This window comes from Drosophila bipectinata, chromosome 2R (assembly GCF_030179905.1).
Source record: "Drosophila bipectinata strain 14024-0381.07 chromosome 2R, DbipHiC1v2, whole genome shotgun sequence".
In the NCBI taxonomy this organism is placed as follows: Eukaryota; Metazoa; Arthropoda; class Insecta; order Diptera; family Drosophilidae; genus Drosophila; species Drosophila bipectinata.
Window position 1 is genome coordinate 2,719,990 of NC_091737.1, and position 21,533 is coordinate 2,741,522.

The 21,533-nt window shown below is 39.7% G+C and overlaps 1 pseudogene; it reads left to right on the top strand.

Annotated features, from left to right (window-relative positions):
• The first annotated feature begins 19,874 nt into the window (after positions 1 to 19,874).
• Positions 19,875 to 21,132, top strand: LOC108133496 (sialin-like; annotated as a pseudogene).
• Positions 21,133 to 21,533: the final 401 nt, after the last annotated feature.

Here is a 21,533-nt window from a genome sequence, read left to right on the forward strand (position 1 = left end):
GTCAGTGCTTCTTTACTGATGATGATGGGTGTCGTCATTGCACCCTATAATCAAGTCGATCTTCTGCTTTTCGTTGTCTTCCACCAGCTGTTTGAGTAGCGAGCGCAGAGGAGGGCATGTACGCTGGTCGTGGCCCATGTACGCCGAGCATACCTTAAAGGTCCCGTTGGGCTCTCTAATGCAGCGGCTACGTAATCCTTATTGCTGAAGGTTAAGGATCTTTTTGCGTGGATGCAGGCTCGCCTTCTACCTGTTGTTTTGAATTCACAGAGCCTATACTCTGACGCCCAACACAAGAATCCTATCTCCAAGGTTCCAGGGTTTTTGGATGAGGGCTACAATAGCTCCACTCTCGGCACTGTGAAGTAGGAGGGCAGCTGATGCCGCCTTACTGTGGTGGAGGCCTATCTGCAAGATTGTCAGAGACATCCTTGAGATTCTTCACCCCAGTAACCTCTGCTGCCATCTCAGAGCTCAGCAGAGTGTCTTCCTCCATCTCGATGCCGCCAAGAGCCCTCGCTAAGTCGCTCTCCTCCGAGATATACCCTTCCAGGATATCCTTCTCCTCATCCGACATTCCTTCCGGGTGCCCCTATTCGATAGGCTCCTCCAAATGTGACTCTTGAGAGTCTGCCTCCAACTCGATGCCTCCAGTCTTGCTCCTGGCATCAGACTTATATACCGTAACGTGCTAAAAGCCGTATTTATTTTTGTGCGCCGTCTCCTTCAGCATCCTTCACTCTCCAGTCTGCCGTGGGAAGTTTCGGGTTACACATCTTCAGCATCGCCAGGATGGTGTTAGGGTCGGCCGGCTTTTTGGTGAGCCATACTCGCGCCCTCGGCATGCTGGGGAAATCTTTGCACCAGGTTAGAGTTCTATATGGCCGCTGGACCTTCTTCTTCTTTGCTTGGGACGCTCCTCCTTCGGTACACCTCTGCCTTTTGGGACTCAGTCTACTTCTTCGGGTCCAGCATCACTCCCGCCTTGGTCCGGCCTGGTCCGGGTTGCCTTCTGACTATGAGTTGGCCCTCATAAGAATGAAGGCTGCCCTCCTTCTCGAGTGAGACCCTGCCAGACCAGGAATTGCCTTAGGGGCCCGCCGGTTAGTATAGAGGCTAGGGAGCTTCTCCATCCCAGCCACTTCTTGGCTTTTGGGGGCTTTGAAGTTTGACGGGTCGGGTTATCGACATTTTCCGGACTTTTTTACGAAGTTCCGTACTCCACTTGTGAGGGTGATTTTCACGAGCAAATTTTAAGACAAACAATTTCAGATGTGTCCCATTGTGCAGATTGCAGTAGTCTCCAAAAGTGCACACTTGCCGTCCCCTTCTTTCCTATGCTTTTTTTTCTTTAGAACCGTTAAAGCTCCCTGGCATGTGCATGTAGGTTCGATTTCGCTGCAACGTTAAGCCCAGTTTCACTTTCAAGTCGTTCTTTAACTCTAGCGGACTGACCTAAGATTTCACATTTTTAAAAATAAAAAAAAAAAACACGTGGAAATCTCTAATTACCCGTGTTCCGCAATCCATATATTTGAATTGAAGTGAATTTATGAAAGTAGTTGCAAATAAACAAGTGCGAGTTTCCAGTGCAATTGAGAGTTGCTGGTTAATTTTCCCTGTGGGTCGGCCAATATCAGGTGAGAAAAGAGACTGAAATGTTTGTGGAAGTTCTAATGGCCATGTATTTCGCAGAGCCATGGTGGCCTGGTATTTCGACCGAGCCCCTATATAAAATATATATAAGCCAGAAACGCAGGAATCCGAGATGAGGAATTAGAGCTATCGAGGATCGTTTTGGAGGAAAAGTAACGGAGCTTCCTGAAACCCCCTTCGCTGTTCCCTGACATTACATAAGGACCACGAGGTTTCCATGAGGCGTGGAATCAACCCCCTCTCCTCTCGCCTAGTATAAAAGTAGCTCTCGCGGATTTGTGTTCTGCTTTCTACCACGCTGCAGCCGTTGTTTCCCCAAGAGAATTAACAGAAAAACGAATACCATGTAACCTCCACAGTTTTAGATGCATAGCTGATCTGCCACTGTAGGGAATGTAAAACCGTAAAGAAGTTTGAATTATATTTGTTAATTTCTAGAATGAATAAGTTTTTTTTGAAAGATTTTGCCTTATTTTAAATTAATTACGAACTACATCCTTTAATATCTATATATATATATATCTACATTATTATGAAGTAAGCTTTAGAAAACACCTATAAATACATAGCTGCATCGAAAGTCGACAGGCCTGCTGACCTCGAGGGACGAGCTGTAAGTACGGCATAGCCGCAACAACCTACAAATATGTGTCAGAATAACATATAAACGAGATCTAAATATGTATATGAATATTTTGGATGAAGTAAAATCATGAAGTAGAGCAACATAGAGTAATTTCCTTAATTTTCTAAATTCCAATCAATATAAATTAAGTAAATCATAAAATTTAAATCAAACTAAATCATTTTATGTTAAGGTTAGGTTAATCCCTTTGAATAATGATATTGGATTAGGACTAGAATCTGTTATAGTAGGAATAATGTACCAAACACTGAAATATCTAATGAATATAATGAAGTAATGAAATTATAATGAATCGCGTCTAAATATTTCCGTGGGGTTTCCAGAGACAAGCTAACGTAAAATGGGTTGCCCAATGATAATGGTGCAACAAGGTAGGGCGGGTAAAGAGGAGATCCATAACACCTGAGTTCTCCAAGCTAAGATCCTCATTCTCTCTCTCTCCCCCACCACTTTGGCCACTCCCTTCCCTTAAGCACTGTCGATTTCTTTTATTTGGTAACCCTGATTTGGGGAAGCACAAGAACCCTCCCTCTGGCCCTGAGCTAGGCCGGCAACAGACAGTGCGTGCTCCCGATCAGAACCAGGACGTTACAGATAAAATGGCGCCCAACCGTGGAGCCGACGTTGGAGTCAACCGTGAAGCCAACGTGGGCAATCGTGGTAAACGTGGTTACAAGGTATATAGTACAGAATGACCATACGTGAAGAACGATATGTAGATATTTTCCCTCACAATTTCATCCGTTCCCAAAAATCCATTATAGCTAAAAGTTCACAATTTAAATCAGGAGATCTTTGGATGACACAGTTTGGTTATAGCCAATCTAGTGGCCAAGACTCACGTTTATTAAATACATATATCGTATTTCTTGTATTCCATCAGGCTTTACAATATCAGTCTTGGATTTTTCGTCCTGAGTCTAAATCGGTTCGTCACCAACTGAATGTAATTCCTAATATTAATTTCGGAAATCAATTAAAATTGGAGATTATTTTTGCTGAGCATTCTTGGCAAGACTCTCTTTTCATTGACAGTTTCCACAATAGTGCAATAGACCCAAAGTAAGAGAATGTGGGATACCTTAGCTGAATAGTTAAGTTAGCTTGTCTCGGAGTAAAACCCCAACAACAATGAAAAATAAATCACTAACCAAACATATTTAAGATAAACAAAGCAAAAACAAAATATAAACATAAATAATGGCAGTCAGACGCAGTCTAGAAAACTTGGTAGCACGAATGTCCAATGAGAGAGATACCACAATAAGCTGCACTATATGCAATGATACAAATATTCAAGGAGAATATGTGGAGATAGCATGTAAACACAAATTCCATCGCCAATGCATATTGTCGTGGTTAGATAATAATGAAACTTGTCCGATTTGTCGAAGTGTTTGTCAGCGAGATCAGGTTGAAAGCCAGACTTTGACTAATGCAGAAGCGAACGTTCCCCACTCTAGGACAACCAGAGCTGGTGGAAACAATAGCTCGACCACCGGAACTATTCCTAGAAATAGACCTAATACCCGATCACACCAAAGACCGAATGCAAATGTAAACCCCCGAACGAGTCTAGGAGCTTCATCGCGTCAGGAAATAACAAATACTCAGGCTACTGCCGATTCCAATGGTATTAGTGAAGAAAGAATCCAACAATTGATAGCAAGTTCGATGGAGGCATTTCGTATAAGCATGACAGCAACCTTGTCCGAAGAAGTTCGTACAACCCTTAATAGCTTGTCGTTAAACGGGATTCCACGAGAAAACCCAGAAGAACCGCAACTTGAATGGGATTTTCCTGCACCCTTGGCCCATCCTCGTATAAGTTTAGACAGTGGAGCACGATCCAATCAATTTAACAGACGTAATAATAATTCGCCGGTAGTTCAGGAACCTTTTCGAGACTTCTCGGATAAAACTGCTGGAGTTATCTCGAATTGGCATATCAAATTTACAGGGTTGCTTAGTGATATCTCGGTAGAAGACTTTATTTATAGAGTTAACTGCTTAACATCTCAAAGTTTAAATGGAAATTTTGTATTGCTCTACAAATTTGGACATTTACTTTTTGCTGGACCAGCTTTGAATTTTTATTGGCGCTGTCACAGATCTAATGAGGAAACCACCTGGTTCGATCTATGCACTCGTTTAAGAGAAAGGTACAATGATCAACGTACAGAAAGGGACATTAAAGATACTTTACGTAGACGAAAACAGGGTCGAAACGAAAGTTTCGATGAATTCTTAGATGCCATGGTTGCTATTACTGATGCCTTACGAGAACCATTGTCTGATGAAGAAATCGTAGCAGAAGTTCGAAACAATCTAAGACCAGAGTTATATCATGAACTTTTGCATGTAGATACCCCATCATTGTCAGCATTGAGACGAGAGTGTCACAAACATGAGGCATTCTTTGGCAACAATAAGTATAAGCAAGGGAATTTACAAAACAACTTTAGACGCACAGTTAATGCCGTCTCGTTAGAGGACCAACAAGATGAAGTTTCGGACTTAGAGACAGATAACCAGAAGGTGTTTGCAATAAAGACTTCCATGAAGTGCTGGAATTGTGATGATCCAGGGCACAGGTATTTGGACTGTCTTAAACCTCGGCGCGTGTTTTGTTACGGATGTGGAGCTTTAGATACCTATCGACCAAAATGTGTTAAATGTAATCCGCATTCGGGAAACGATCCACAGGACATCCGCAATTCACACAAGAGGGATGTCCGCAAATAAATTCAAGCGAAAATTTAATTATACTTTCAAATCCAAATAAACCAGAACTGTTAGATGAAGAAGTTAGTCATAAAATCAGGAAGCCGTATCACATTAGACTTAAAGAATACGAGTTAAGAAGATCTGAATTGTTTTCAATTAAATACCATAATTCACGATCATCTAGGCGAATGCGAAAATTTTGGAACAGTTTGAAGAAGTCTACAACGTATACAGTATCGAGCCTTTCACAAAATGCTCAAGATAATCGTCCATTTGTTAAGCTTCACATTTTCGATCAACCCTATTATGCATTATTAGATAGTGGTGCCAACAAAAGCATCATAGGTGGAGAATTAGCAAAAACAATAGTAGATTCAAAGCAATATCAAAAACAAAAAGGAAGAGTTTGTACAGCAGACGGAAAACGTCAAGAAATTTCAGGTGCAATAGTAATATCATTGGTATATAACAACCTTCAAAACGATTTTGAGTTTTTAATTGTTCCGTCCATATCATTAGACATTATATGTGGAGTTGACTTTTGGAATCAATTCGGAATTTCTATAAACTATCAATCCAATCTTCCCGAAGTACATGCGATAGAAACGAGTAGCGACAAACTAGCATTATCAGCCACAGAAAACCGCAAGTTACAGAACGTGATTGAGTTATTTCCTACATCTGAATGTGACGGATTGGGTTTAACAAAGTTGGTAGAGCACGTAATCGACACAAAGGATACGCGTCCGGTTAAACAGCGTTATTATCCTATTTCGCCAGCCAAAGAGAAACTTTTGTGTAGCGAAATTGACCGAATGTTAGAGTTAGACATTATAGAAGAAGCACCTCCATCGGAATGGTCTTCACCGATTGTCCTATTAGTAAAACCAGGAAAGGTAAGGTTTTGTCTGGATTCAAGAAAATTGAATAGTGTTACCGCAAAGGACACATATCCTATGCCACACTTAGAAGGTTTATTGAGTAGACTTCCTGCAGTTCGATGCGTTTCAAAGATCGATTTAAAAGACGCGTTTTGGCAAATTGCTTTAGAAGAGAAATCTCGACCAAAAACCGCATTTGGTGTCCCAAATCGACCGCTATACCAGTTTAAGCGCATGCCTTTTGGTTTGTGTAATGCACCCCAAACAATGTGCAGATTAATGGATCAGGTTATACCATATCAATTAAAGTCTAACGTGATGGTTTACCTAGACGACCTATTGGTATTGTCTTCTACTTTGGATGAACACCTGACTCACTTAACCATAGTTGCATCCCATTTACGTAAGGCAGGGTTGACCATCAATATAGCCAAAAGTCAATTCGGCTTATCTAAAGTGGAATATTTAGGATATGTAGTAGGAGAGGGCACTCTACAACCGAACAACGACAAAGTCCGTGCCATTTCAGACTATCCTGTCCCTGCAACGCAGAAACAATTACGACGGTTTTTAGGCATGACCGGTTGGTATCAGAGATTCATACCACAGTATTCGACACTAGTTTTTCCACTCACCGAATTATTGAAAGGAAAATCCTTAACATGGAATGACGATGCACAGAAATCTTTTCAAGCCGTTAAAGACAAATTATGCTCATCGCCAGTATTAATTAGTCCCAATTACGACAAACCTTTCATCATTCAGTGCGATGCATCCATCTATGGAGTAGGAGGATTATTGGCGCAGTGTGACGAAGACGGATACGAGCGGCCAATCAGTTATATGTCCAAAAAGCTTAACAAGGCTCAGCGAAATTATTCGGTAACCGAATTAGAGTGTTTAGCGGTAGTTTTAGCCATTGAAAGATTTAGAATGTACATTGAAGGACACCCATTTAAAGTAATCACCGATCATGCTAGTTTAAGTTGGTTAATGAAAAAGAACGACTTGAGAGGTAGACTAGAAAGATGGGCCATGAAACTTCAAGGATACCAGTTGACCATAGAACACCGAAAGGGAAGTGAAAATGTTGTACCCGATGCCATCTCTCGATCTTTCGAAGGAGATGTGAACGTTGCCAATGTAGACATCGAAGTATGGCCCGAAATAGATCTTAGTTCCGATGCGTTCCAGTCCTCGGAATATAAAGAACTGATCGACAAAATAGTTGCCAATAACATGCCCGACTATCAGGTAGTTGACAACTTGCTTCAACTACCGTCGTAACTTTTCCAGAGGCGATCTGGATAAAGACGATCAGTGCTGGAAGTTGGTAGTCCCAAGTCAATTGAGAACAGAAGTTATTAGAGCAGCCCATGATCAACCATCCGCTTCGCATTGTGGCATGGCAAAGTGCTTAGAGAGAATCCGCAGAACTTTCTCATGGCCAGGAATGGTTATCAATGTCCGCGATTACATCCGCCAATGTGAGGTATGTCAAACTTGCAAGCATCCCACACAGAAAATGAAAATTCCAATGGGACAGCAAACTAAAAGCGAGAGACCTTTTCAGAGACTATATCTCGATTTCATCGGTCCTTTTCCTAGAACCAAACGAGGAAATATAGGAATATTCATAATTTTGGATCACTTCTCAAAATTCACCTTCTTGAAGGCTGTAAAGAAATTTACAGGGGAGATTGTAGTTAAAATCCTTAAAGAGGATATTTTCGATTGCTTTGGAGTTCCACAGGTAGTAGTTACTGACAACGGTAGACAGTTTAAGGGAAATGACTTCTCTGCGTTTTTGAATCGGTATGGAGTCCAACACCGGTGCACAGCAGCATATGCTCCTCAGTCCAACGCTGCAGAACGAGTTAATAGATCTATTAACGCGGCGTTAAGATCTTACATTCGGTCAGATCAGAGGGAATGGGACAAGTACTTGAGTAGCATTAATAGCGCCTTGCGAAATAATCTACATCAGTCGATTGGAATGCCCCCATATTTAGCCGTTTTTGGACAAAACATGATTACTCATGGTAACGATTACCAACTTTTAGAAAAATTGGGATTAATTAATGAGGGATCCACTACCCTTAATCGATTAGACAACTTTTCCAATATTCGAGGGGACATTCAAAAACATATGCAGAAAGCCTATCAGACCAACAAACGTACGTATGATTTGCGAAGCCATCACCGGACATTTACTATTGGCCAGATAGTAACGAAGAGAAACTTTAAGCTAAGCAATGCCGCAGGGAATTTCAACGCTAAGCTAGCGCCTGTTGGAGTAAAAGTCCGAGTAAAGAAAAAGTGCGGACAATCGCTGTATTTACTAGAAGACTTATCAGGAAAAGAATTAGGGACCTTTCATGCTAAAGACATCTGGTAAAGATCACCCTTTTTTCAGCTTTGAGCCGAAAAATAAATTTTTCATTCCAACCTGTGGGTGTGAGGGTGATTTTCACGAGCAAATTTTAAGACAAACAATTTCAGATGTGTCCCATTGTGCAGATTGCAGTAGTCTCCAAAAGTGCACACTTGCCGTCCCCTTCTTTCCTATGCTTTTTTTTCTTTAGAACCGTTAAAGCTCCCTGGCATGTGCATGTAGGTTCGATTTCGCTGCAACGTTAAGCCCAGTTTCACTTTCAAGTCGTTCTTTAACTCTAGCGGACTGACCTAAGATTTCACATTTTTAAAAATAAAAAAAAAAAAACACGTGGAAATCTCTAATTACCCGTGTTCCGCAATCCATATATTTGAATTGAAGTGAATTTATGAAAGTAGTTGCAAATAAACAAGTGCGAGTTTCCAGTGCAATTGAGAGTTGCTGGTTAATTTTCCCTGTGGGTCGGCCAATATCAGGTGAGAAAAGAGACTGAAATGTTTGTGGAAGTTCTAATGGCCATGTATTTCGCAGAGCCATGGTGGCCTGGTATTTCGACCGAGCCCCTATATAAAATATATATAAGCCAGAAACGCAGGAATCCGAGATGAGGAATTAGAGCTATCGAGGATCGTTTTGGAGGAAAAGTAACGGAGCTTCCTGAAACCCCCTTCGCTGTTCCCTGACATTACATAAGGACCACGAGGTTTCCATGAGGCGTGGAATCAACCCCCTCTCCTCTCGCCTAGTATAAAAGTAGCTCTCGCGGATTTGTGTTCTGCTTTCTACCACGCTGCAGCCGTTGTTTCCCCAAGAGAATTAACAGAAAAACGAATACCATGTAACCTCCACAGTTTTAGATGCATAGCTGATCTGCCACTGTAGGGAATGTAAAACCGTAAAGAAGTTTGAATTATATTTGTTAATTTCTAGAATGAATAAGTTTTTTTTGAAAGATTTTGCCTTATTTTAAATTAATTACGAACTACATCCTTTAATATCTATATATATATATATCTACATTATTATGAAGTAAGCTTTAGAAAACACCTATAAATACATAGCTGCATCGAAAGTCGACAGGCCTGCTGACCTCGAGGGACGAGCTGTAAGTACGGCATAGCCGCAACAACCTACAAATATGTGTCAGAATAACATATAAACGAGATCTAAATATGTATATGAATATTTTGGATGAAGTAAAATCATGAAGTAGAGCAACATAGAGTAATTTCCTTAATTTTCTAAATTCCAATCAATATAAATTAAGTAAATCATAAAATTTAAATCAAACTAAATCATTTTATGTTAAGGTTAGGTTAATCCCTTTGAATAATGATATTGGATTAGGACTAGAATCTGTTATAGTAGGAATAATGTACCAAACACTGAAATATCTAATGAATATAATGAAGTAATGAAATTATAATGAATCGCGTCTAAATATTTCCGTGGGGTTTCCAGAGACAAGCTAACGTAAAATGGGTTGCCCAATGATAATGGTGCAACAAGGTAGGGCGGGTAAAGAGGAGATCCATAACACCTGAGTTCTCCAAGCTAAGATCCTCATTCTCTCTCTCTCCCCCACCACTTTGGCCACTCCCTTCCCTTAAGCACTGTCGATTTCTTTTATTTGGTAACCCTGATTTGGGGAAGCACAAGAACCCTCCCTCTGGCCCTGAGCTAGGCCGGCAACAGACAGTGCGTGCTCCCGATCAGAACCAGGACGTTACAGATAAAATGGCGCCCAACCGTGGAGCCGACGTTGGAGTCAACCGTGAAGCCAACGTGGGCAATCGTGGTAAACGTGGTTACAAGGTATATAGTACAGAATGACCATACGTGAAGAACGATATGTAGATATTTTCCCTCACAATTTCATCCGTTCCCAAAAATCCATTATAGCTAAAAGTTCACAATTTAAATCAGGAGATCTTTGGATGACACAGTTTGGTTATAGCCAATCTAGTGGCCAAGACTCACGTTTATTAAATACATATATCGTATTTCTTGTATTCCATCAGGCTTTACAATATCAGTCTTGGATTTTTCGTCCTGAGTCTAAATCGGTTCGTCACCAACTGAATGTAATTCCTAATATTAATTTCGGAAATCAATTAAAATTGGAGATTATTTTTGCTGAGCATTCTTGGCAAGACTCTCTTTTCATTGACAGTTTCCACAATAGTGCAATAGACCCAAAGTAAGAGAATGTGGGATACCTTAGCTGAATAGTTAAGTTAGCTTGTCTCGGAGTAAAACCCCAACAACAATGAAAAATAAATCACTAACCAAACATATTTAAGATAAACAAAGCAAAAACAAAATATAAACATAAATAATGGCAGTCAGACGCAGTCTAGAAAACTTGGTAGCACGAATGTCCAATGAGAGAGATACCACAATAAGCTGCACTATATGCAATGATACAAATATTCAAGGAGAATATGTGGAGATAGCATGTAAACACAAATTCCATCGCCAATGCATATTGTCGTGGTTAGATAATAATGAAACTTGTCCGATTTGTCGAAGTGTTTGTCAGCGAGATCAGGTTGAAAGCCAGACTTTGACTAATGCAGAAGCGAACGTTCCCCACTCTAGGACAACCAGAGCTGGTGGAAACAATAGCTCGACCACCGGAACTATTCCTAGAAATAGACCTAATACCCGATCACACCAAAGACCGAATGCAAATGTAAACCCCCGAACGAGTCTAGGAGCTTCATCGCGTCAGGAAATAACAAATACTCAGGCTACTGCCGATTCCAATGGTATTAGTGAAGAAAGAATCCAACAATTGATAGCAAGTTCGATGGAGGCATTTCGTATAAGCATGACAGCAACCTTGTCCGAAGAAGTTCGTACAACCCTTAATAGCTTGTCGTTAAACGGGATTCCACGAGAAAACCCAGAAGAACCGCAACTTGAATGGGATTTTCCTGCACCCTTGGCCCATCCTCGTATAAGTTTAGACAGTGGAGCACGATCCAATCAATTTAACAGACGTAATAATAATTCGCCGGTAGTTCAGGAACCTTTTCGAGACTTCTCGGATAAAACTGCTGGAGTTATCTCGAATTGGCATATCAAATTTACAGGGTTGCTTAGTGATATCTCGGTAGAAGACTTTATTTATAGAGTTAACTGCTTAACATCTCAAAGTTTAAATGGAAATTTTGTATTGCTCTACAAATTTGGACATTTACTTTTTGCTGGACCAGCTTTGAATTTTTATTGGCGCTGTCACAGATCTAATGAGGAAACCACCTGGTTCGATCTATGCACTCGTTTAAGAGAAAGGTACAATGATCAACGTACAGAAAGGGACATTAAAGATACTTTACGTAGACGAAAACAGGGTCGAAACGAAAGTTTCGATGAATTCTTAGATGCCATGGTTGCTATTACTGATGCCTTACGAGAACCATTGTCTGATGAAGAAATCGTAGCAGAAGTTCGAAACAATCTAAGACCAGAGTTATATCATGAACTTTTGCATGTAGATACCCCATCATTGTCAGCATTGAGACGAGAGTGTCACAAACATGAGGCATTCTTTGGCAACAATAAGTATAAGCAAGGGAATTTACAAAACAACTTTAGACGCACAGTTAATGCCGTCTCGTTAGAGGACCAACAAGATGAAGTTTCGGACTTAGAGACAGATAACCAGAAGGTGTTTGCAATAAAGACTTCCATGAAGTGCTGGAATTGTGATGATCCAGGGCACAGGTATTTGGACTGTCTTAAACCTCGGCGCGTGTTTTGTTACGGATGTGGAGCTTTAGATACCTATCGACCAAAATGTGTTAAATGTAATCCGCATTCGGGAAACGATCCACAGGACATCCGCAATTCACACAAGAGGGATGTCCGCAAATAAATTCAAGCGAAAATTTAATTATACTTTCAAATCCAAATAAACCAGAACTGTTAGATGAAGAAGTTAGTCATAAAATCAGGAAGCCGTATCACATTAGACTTAAAGAATACGAGTTAAGAAGATCTGAATTGTTTTCAATTAAATACCATAATTCACGATCATCTAGGCGAATGCGAAAATTTTGGAACAGTTTGAAGAAGTCTACAACGTATACAGTATCGAGCCTTTCACAAAATGCTCAAGATAATCGTCCATTTGTTAAGCTTCACATTTTCGATCAACCCTATTATGCATTATTAGATAGTGGTGCCAACAAAAGCATCATAGGTGGAGAATTAGCAAAAACAATAGTAGATTCAAAGCAATATCAAAAACAAAAAGGAAGAGTTTGTACAGCAGACGGAAAACGTCAAGAAATTTCAGGTGCAATAGTAATATCATTGGTATATAACAACCTTCAAAACGATTTTGAGTTTTTAATTGTTCCGTCCATATCATTAGACATTATATGTGGAGTTGACTTTTGGAATCAATTCGGAATTTCTATAAACTATCAATCCAATCTTCCCGAAGTACATGCGATAGAAACGAGTAGCGACAAACTAGCATTATCAGCCACAGAAAACCGCAAGTTACAGAACGTGATTGAGTTATTTCCTACATCTGAATGTGACGGATTGGGTTTAACAAAGTTGGTAGAGCACGTAATCGACACAAAGGATACGCGTCCGGTTAAACAGCGTTATTATCCTATTTCGCCAGCCAAAGAGAAACTTTTGTGTAGCGAAATTGACCGAATGTTAGAGTTAGACATTATAGAAGAAGCACCTCCATCGGAATGGTCTTCACCGATTGTCCTATTAGTAAAACCAGGAAAGGTAAGGTTTTGTCTGGATTCAAGAAAATTGAATAGTGTTACCGCAAAGGACACATATCCTATGCCACACTTAGAAGGTTTATTGAGTAGACTTCCTGCAGTTCGATGCGTTTCAAAGATCGATTTAAAAGACGCGTTTTGGCAAATTGCTTTAGAAGAGAAATCTCGACCAAAAACCGCATTTGGTGTCCCAAATCGACCGCTATACCAGTTTAAGCGCATGCCTTTTGGTTTGTGTAATGCACCCCAAACAATGTGCAGATTAATGGATCAGGTTATACCATATCAATTAAAGTCTAACGTGATGGTTTACCTAGACGACCTATTGGTATTGTCTTCTACTTTGGATGAACACCTGACTCACTTAACCATAGTTGCATCCCATTTACGTAAGGCAGGGTTGACCATCAATATAGCCAAAAGTCAATTCGGCTTATCTAAAGTGGAATATTTAGGATATGTAGTAGGAGAGGGCACTCTACAACCGAACAACGACAAAGTCCGTGCCATTTCAGACTATCCTGTCCCTGCAACGCAGAAACAATTACGACGGTTTTTAGGCATGACCGGTTGGTATCAGAGATTCATACCACAGTATTCGACACTAGTTTTTCCACTCACCGAATTATTGAAAGGAAAATCCTTAACATGGAATGACGATGCACAGAAATCTTTTCAAGCCGTTAAAGACAAATTATGCTCATCGCCAGTATTAATTAGTCCCAATTACGACAAACCTTTCATCATTCAGTGCGATGCATCCATCTATGGAGTAGGAGGATTATTGGCGCAGTGTGACGAAGACGGATACGAGCGGCCAATCAGTTATATGTCCAAAAAGCTTAACAAGGCTCAGCGAAATTATTCGGTAACCGAATTAGAGTGTTTAGCGGTAGTTTTAGCCATTGAAAGATTTAGAATGTACATTGAAGGACACCCATTTAAAGTAATCACCGATCATGCTAGTTTAAGTTGGTTAATGAAAAAGAACGACTTGAGAGGTAGACTAGAAAGATGGGCCATGAAACTTCAAGGATACCAGTTGACCATAGAACACCGAAAGGGAAGTGAAAATGTTGTACCCGATGCCATCTCTCGATCTTTCGAAGGAGATGTGAACGTTGCCAATGTAGACATCGAAGTATGGCCCGAAATAGATCTTAGTTCCGATGCGTTCCAGTCCTCGGAATATAAAGAACTGATCGACAAAATAGTTGCCAATAACATGCCCGACTATCAGGTAGTTGACAACTTGCTTCAACTACCGTCGTAACTTTTCCAGAGGCGATCTGGATAAAGACGATCAGTGCTGGAAGTTGGTAGTCCCAAGTCAATTGAGAACAGAAGTTATTAGAGCAGCCCATGATCAACCATCCGCTTCGCATTGTGGCATGGCAAAGTGCTTAGAGAGAATCCGCAGAACTTTCTCATGGCCAGGAATGGTTATCAATGTCCGCGATTACATCCGCCAATGTGAGGTATGTCAAACTTGCAAGCATCCCACACAGAAAATGAAAATTCCAATGGGACAGCAAACTAAAAGCGAGAGACCTTTTCAGAGACTATATCTCGATTTCATCGGTCCTTTTCCTAGAACCAAACGAGGAAATATAGGAATATTCATAATTTTGGATCACTTCTCAAAATTCACCTTCTTGAAGGCTGTAAAGAAATTTACAGGGGAGATTGTAGTTAAAATCCTTAAAGAGGATATTTTCGATTGCTTTGGAGTTCCACAGGTAGTAGTTACTGACAACGGTAGACAGTTTAAGGGAAATGACTTCTCTGCGTTTTTGAATCGGTATGGAGTCCAACACCGGTGCACAGCAGCATATGCTCCTCAGTCCAACGCTGCAGAACGAGTTAATAGATCTATTAACGCGGCGTTAAGATCTTACATTCGGTCAGATCAGAGGGAATGGGACAAGTACTTGAGTAGCATTAATAGCGCCTTGCGAAATAATCTACATCAGTCGATTGGAATGCCCCCATATTTAGCCGTTTTTGGACAAAACATGATTACTCATGGTAACGATTACCAACTTTTAGAAAAATTGGGATTAATTAATGAGGGATCCACTACCCTTAATCGATTAGACAACTTTTCCAATATTCGAGGGGACATTCAAAAACATATGCAGAAAGCCTATCAGACCAACAAACGTACGTATGATTTGCGAAGCCATCACCGGACATTTACTATTGGCCAGATAGTAACGAAGAGAAACTTTAAGCTAAGCAATGCCGCAGGGAATTTCAACGCTAAGCTAGCGCCTGTTGGAGTAAAAGTCCGAGTAAAGAAAAAGTGCGGACAATCGCTGTATTTACTAGAAGACTTATCAGGAAAAGAATTAGGGACCTTTCATGCTAAAGACATCTGGTAAAGATCACCCTTTTTTCAGCTTTGAGCCGAAAAATAAATTTTTCATTCCAACCTGTGGGTGTGAGGGTGATTTTCACGAGCAAATTTTAAGACAAACAATTTCAGATGTGTCCCATTGTGCAGATTGCAGTAGTCTCCAAAAGTGCACACTTGCCGTCCCCTTCTTTCCTATGCTTTTTTTTCTTTAGAACCGTTAAAGCTCCCTGGCATGTGCATGTAGGTTCGATTTCGCTGCAACGTTAAGCCCAGTTTCACTTTCAAGTCGTTCTTTAACTCTAGCGGACTGACCTAAGATTTCACATTTTTAAAAATAAAAAAAAAAAAAACACGTGTAAATCTCTATTTACCCGTGTTCCGCAATCCATATATTTGAATTGAAGTGAATTTATGAAAGTAGTTGCAAATAAACAAGTGCGAGTTTCCAGTGCAATTGAGAGTTGCTGGTTAATTTTCCCTGTGGGTCGGCCAATATCAGGTGAGAAAAGAGACTGAAATGTTTGTGGAAGTTCTAATGGCCATGTATTTCGCAGAGCCATGGTGGCCTGGTATTTCGACCGAGCCCCTATATAAAATATATATAAGCCAGAAACGCAGGAATCCGAGATGAGGAATTAGAGCTATCGAGGATCGTTTTGGAGGAAAAGTAACGGAGCTTCCTGAAACCCCCTTCGCTGTTCCCTGACATTACATAAGGACCACGAGGTTTCCATGAGGCGTGGAATCAACCCCCTCTCCTCTCGCCTAGTATAAAAGTAGCTCTCGCGGATTTGTGTTCTGCTTTCTACCACGCTGCAGCCGTTGTTTCCCCAAGAGAATTAACAGAAAAACGAATACCATGTAACCTCCACAGTTTTAGATGCATAGCTGATCTGCCACTGTAGGGAATGTAAAACCGTAAAGAAGTTTGAATTATATTTGTTAATTTCTAGAATGAATAAGTTTTTTTTGAAAGATTTTGCCTTATTTTAAATTAATTACGAACTACATCCTTTAATATCTATATATATATATATCTACATTATTATGAAGTAAGCTTTAGAAAACACCTATAAATACATAGCTGCATCGAAAGTCGACAGGCCTGCTGACCTCGAGGGACGAGCTGTAAGTACGGCATAGCCGCAACAACCTACAAATATGTGTCAGAATAACATATAAACGAGATCTAAATATGTATATGAATATTTTGGATGAAGTAAAATCATGAAGTAGAGCAACATAGAGTAATTTCCTTAATTTTCTAAATTCCAATCAATATAAATTAAGTAAATCATAAAATTTAAATCAAACTAAATCATTTTATGTTAAGGTTAGGTTAATCCCTTTGAATAATGATATTGGATTAGGACTAGAATCTGTTATAGTAGGAATAATGTACCAAACACTGAAATATCTAATGAATATAATGAAGTAATGAAATTATAATGAATCGCGTCTAAATATTTCCGTGGGGTTTCCAGAGACAAGCTAACGTAAAATGGGTTGCCCAATGATAATGGTGCAACAAGGTAGGGCGGGTAAAGAGGAGATCCATAACACCTGAGTTCTCCAAGCTAAGATCCTCATTCTCTCTCTCTCCCCCACCACTTTGGCCACTCCCTTCCCTTAAGCACTGTCGATTTCTTTTATTTGGTAACCCTGATTTGGGGAAGCACAAGAACCCTCCCTCTGGCCCTGAGCTAGGCCGGCAACAGACAGTGCGTGCTCCCGATCAGAACCAGGACGTTACACACTTTAGTTTTTATTTGACTTAGTTGAATAGATCGATAGGGCTTGTTAAAATTGGGAGGTCGGGTGGTCACCCAGGGTTCGCATATAAGCGTCCGGGGGCTCGCACATGAATCCTTCGGCATATGCTGTTCCACCTTGGCTTGGGGTAATTAAAGAAGGGAGTGTTCTTCTCCCCGCCAGACTACAATCAGCCAGCATCCTCAGCCGGGACATGACCTTACCGGAACCGTTTTCCTCACGTGGAGGGTAGAGTTGCACTACCAGCGGTGCACACGGTTGTGGCACGCAATTGCTTGCGTTATACCCGTTGGCTGACATCCGTTAAGTGAAAATCGAATAGGCATTTTCAACTTTATATTACTGGAAAAAAAAATAAATTGATCAATCTTTTGCCATGAATAATAATCAGTGGGGTTTTTGTATTGAAATCTTAAAAGTTGTTGTAGTGTCTTCGTTAAAGTAAATTGCTAAAGTAAATTGCATTAAATCGCAATCCAACAAACCAATCCAAAAAAGTGTAAAAAGTGAGTCCATCCTAGTCCAATCTTGAAACCTATTGTACGTCGTAAAGTAATTAATTCTTTTCGATTTTATATAGTCATAATTGCCACTTTCAACCACTTATTTTGGAATGTAAGTTTGACTCGGAATTGTTTGCAGTATGTAAGTCAGTAAAGTCTCCAGCATTCAAGGAGAAATAAATTATGGACTTATTTCAATTTAAATGCTTTTCCAATATATCAGAGAATAAAATAAAAGAAGTAGACGAATATGCTATCGCTTAGCGGCAAAATGGAAGAGAAGACGATCACGTTGAAAGGTATATCAAAGAAGAGACTATATCAAAGTATACCAAAGTTCCGATTGGGTCGGAAACTTCAAAGTTTTCATCAAAATTTTCATCAACTCAAACTTGGTCAGTTGATCTGATTAGTTCGTCAGTCAACCTAGAAAGACGCATTCAAAGGCAAAATAAAATTAAACTTTCACATAAAGTTTTGGAAATGCTTTTAAGTGAAGGAGGGCCAATAAAAGACAATGAAAAGGATTACGATGATAGTTTTGAATTAGTATTGAATTTCGAACCGGAGAACGAAGATGAAGAGGTTTGACTGAACCATAGTGCAATGGAACGAAATGTCGTGACGGTGTAAAGATCCAGCGCATATCAACTTCGGAGATAAAAAATAGGTATCCGAAAACGCATGGTGCCTTCTATCGAATGTGGTAAGTGTAAAAATTAAGAGGAAGTACTAAGCGCGGCAATTGCTCTTGCCTTAAATACGTTGAATTAAAGACCGTTTACATACATTTCCTTGGAATACTAAAACTCCGAGGCCCTGACGCCGAATTATAACATAATTGGAAGTAAAAAACAGCTGAGCAAATGGCGGACAGATTCTGGCAAGAATGGATTCGGGAAGATTTACCCTTACTTACAAGAAGAATGTAATGGTTTTTGGCCCAATCCACTTGCAGAAGGTGAGACGAGCAAGCGGAAAACATGGCTAAGGGAAGTAAGAGTAGATGTTTTTCGTGCCAAAGATGGCCAAATACAAAGTGCTGTAGTATGTACTCTCTGTTACGCGCCCTGAGGTAAAACACGTTAAGTTGGACATCGTGAGGGATGGTAATTCTCGGCAAAGACGTTCAGAAGAATAACGAGGAAGGAAATATTAAGAGGCGGACGATGCGTCCGCGACATAACATTCCTTTTTGAAATTCGTCAATTGTATATTAAGCCGGTATAACATTTATTCGACATTACATTCCTGTTTGAATTTTGTAAATTGTATATTAAGCCAGTAGTAAAAATGTTAAGCTAATGCAGTTTCCAAAACTAAATAAACAAACTGGTTAAAAAAAAGTTTTCAAACGCCATTTGTAAACAAGAAGAGCGACATGCTGGAAGGTCAAGACAATGAAATTTTAATTTCACAATTTTGTAAAATTTAAATTGTTTGTTAATTTAATCAGCGTCTTCCAACATTTTCATTCCATAAAGACCAACGTTCTTTTTTGAATAATTAGTTTTTCTTGGATTTCATGATGACGAGCAAGTACCTTAGCTTGGAGCTGGGAAAACATCGATTCTCAGTGCATCGATTATTTTCGGTGTTTAAAAACAAAACATCGATAAAATCGAAAGAAAAAAAAATTTTTTTCATTTTTATTGAGACCAGTCAATTTTATTTATTTAGAAAACAAAAAAAAAATACTTTTCTATGAAATCAAAAATACAAGTTTCAACAAAATAAAAATGACCAATACATATCATAGCATAAAAAAAATTAAATTTCTGTAATCCACAGGTTCTTACTGGCAAAAATAAGCTTGTTTACTGTTTTAGGTTTGAGAGTCCATCGGAAACTAGGGATACAATTCATTGATTCACAACATACCAAAATCTTAAGAAAATAAACAATAAAATATATTTTTTTAAATAACCCTTATTTGCACCCTTATGATTTCTTTTTCTTTTTTAAAGTGATGGGATTTTTTTTTATGGATTCGATGCGTCAATATTTTTAAACCGAATGGATGCATCGACCCAAAAGGAAAGAATCGATGTAATTGATGTTGACATAGATTTTATCCCAGCTCTACCATAGCTTACACGAGGTGACACTGTAGAACAGGGGTGCCCAGCCCCATTGCTCTCCTTTTTCCTTTATTGTTGGAAGTGCTCTTTCATATGGGCAAAGCCCAAATACAAATAATACTTTTCGTTTTTTCCATTTTTCTTTCCGGCTATTTAGCTGATCGATGCAGCAGCAAGAGGATTTTTATCCTTTCGATTATCCTGACAGCCCTTTTCTATATCCTGCTACCATTTGCGGCTCATTATAGCTTCGAAGCAGCAGCAGTTAACCTAGTGATCTGCGGATTTCTGGCGGGCGGCGGAAATCCAGCTTTGTATAAACTTTTCGTTATCTGGGCGCATCCCACGGAGAGAACGTCTTTGATTGCATTTGCCTACAGCGGGATTCTTACAGGATCTCTGACGGTGTATCCCCTGGCCGGTTTTCTAAGTGAATTTTCCTGGGAGCTCCCTTTCTATGTGATAGGCTGCGCATCTTTGATTTTTGGAATTCTCTGCATTTGGCTTATATACGACAATTTGGATCAGCATCCGCGTATTACTTAAAAGGAATTGGAATACCTGCAACAAGGAGTTTTAATACAAAAAACACAGACTGTTAAGGTCCCTTGGAAGAAGTTGCTGAGCTCCCTTCCGGTATACTCCTTCATAATGACCCATGTGTTTCATAATTACACCTTCTTGGTGCTTGCAATTTTAATGCCACGATTAATGCGGGAGGCAATGGAATTTGATTTAAGGCATGTGGGTCTTTTCTCATCTATTCCCTTCTTGGGTGCATGCTGCTCGAAGGCCGTGTGCATCCTTGGTGGAAGCTATCTAGAGCGGCGCATGGGATCTGACCAAAACTGGATGCGTCGGCTTTTTTTATGTTGTCTGTTGCATAGTGGCAATATGCTGCACAATCGGTATTATTATGTCTGATTGTGGCTACAAAATGTTGGTCCTGTTTATGTTAACCCTACTCATGTGCTTCTCGGATTTGGGATTCAGCGTCTACTGGCCAACCTTGCTTTACTTTGGACCCTCCCTTGGCGGCTTAATATCGGGAATGGCCAATGGACTAGCACATCTATCCGGGTTTTTGGCGCCACTTCTTGTGTCTTCTCTCGTGCATACTGGTAGTAAATCCGAATGGAATAAGGTTCTCTTGACTGTGATAGCGTTCAATATAATGGCCTTGTTGGTATTTGGACTCTGCAGCAGTACGAAATTAAAACCTTGGGATCCAAGGAGCAACAAGGCGCCAACTGAGAACAGAGAATCCAAAGAAAATAATAGTTAGCTTTAAATTTGCTTTCGTTGTTATACATTATTAATATAAGTACTGAATAATAAGTACTTTTTATTAAAAAATACGAAGGAACTTAGTTTTTGTATGTCCGAAAACTTTTCACTGCAAAAAAACACTTTTTGTTGAGATCTCAAACAGAATGGTTTACATCAGAACTATGAATTTCTTTTATTTATAATTTTATTAAAGTTTCTAATTTTTTATTTCATTAATATTTTTTTCCATTGAAAATGGTTCCATAATTTTTTTCAGTATAGTGACTTGCAAAAAAAATTTCTCCCCAATGCCCCAATGTATTGGCGATTTTTTGCATTGGTATTGGAGTTGGCTCTGCCGTACATATGCGGAGCTTAAGCACCCCTGCTGTAGAATAAAAAAAATCATTTGTTTTGAATGACTAATTTTAAAAATAGAAGGTATTGTTTGTTTGTTTTAATGTATCCAAAAATTTGTTAAAT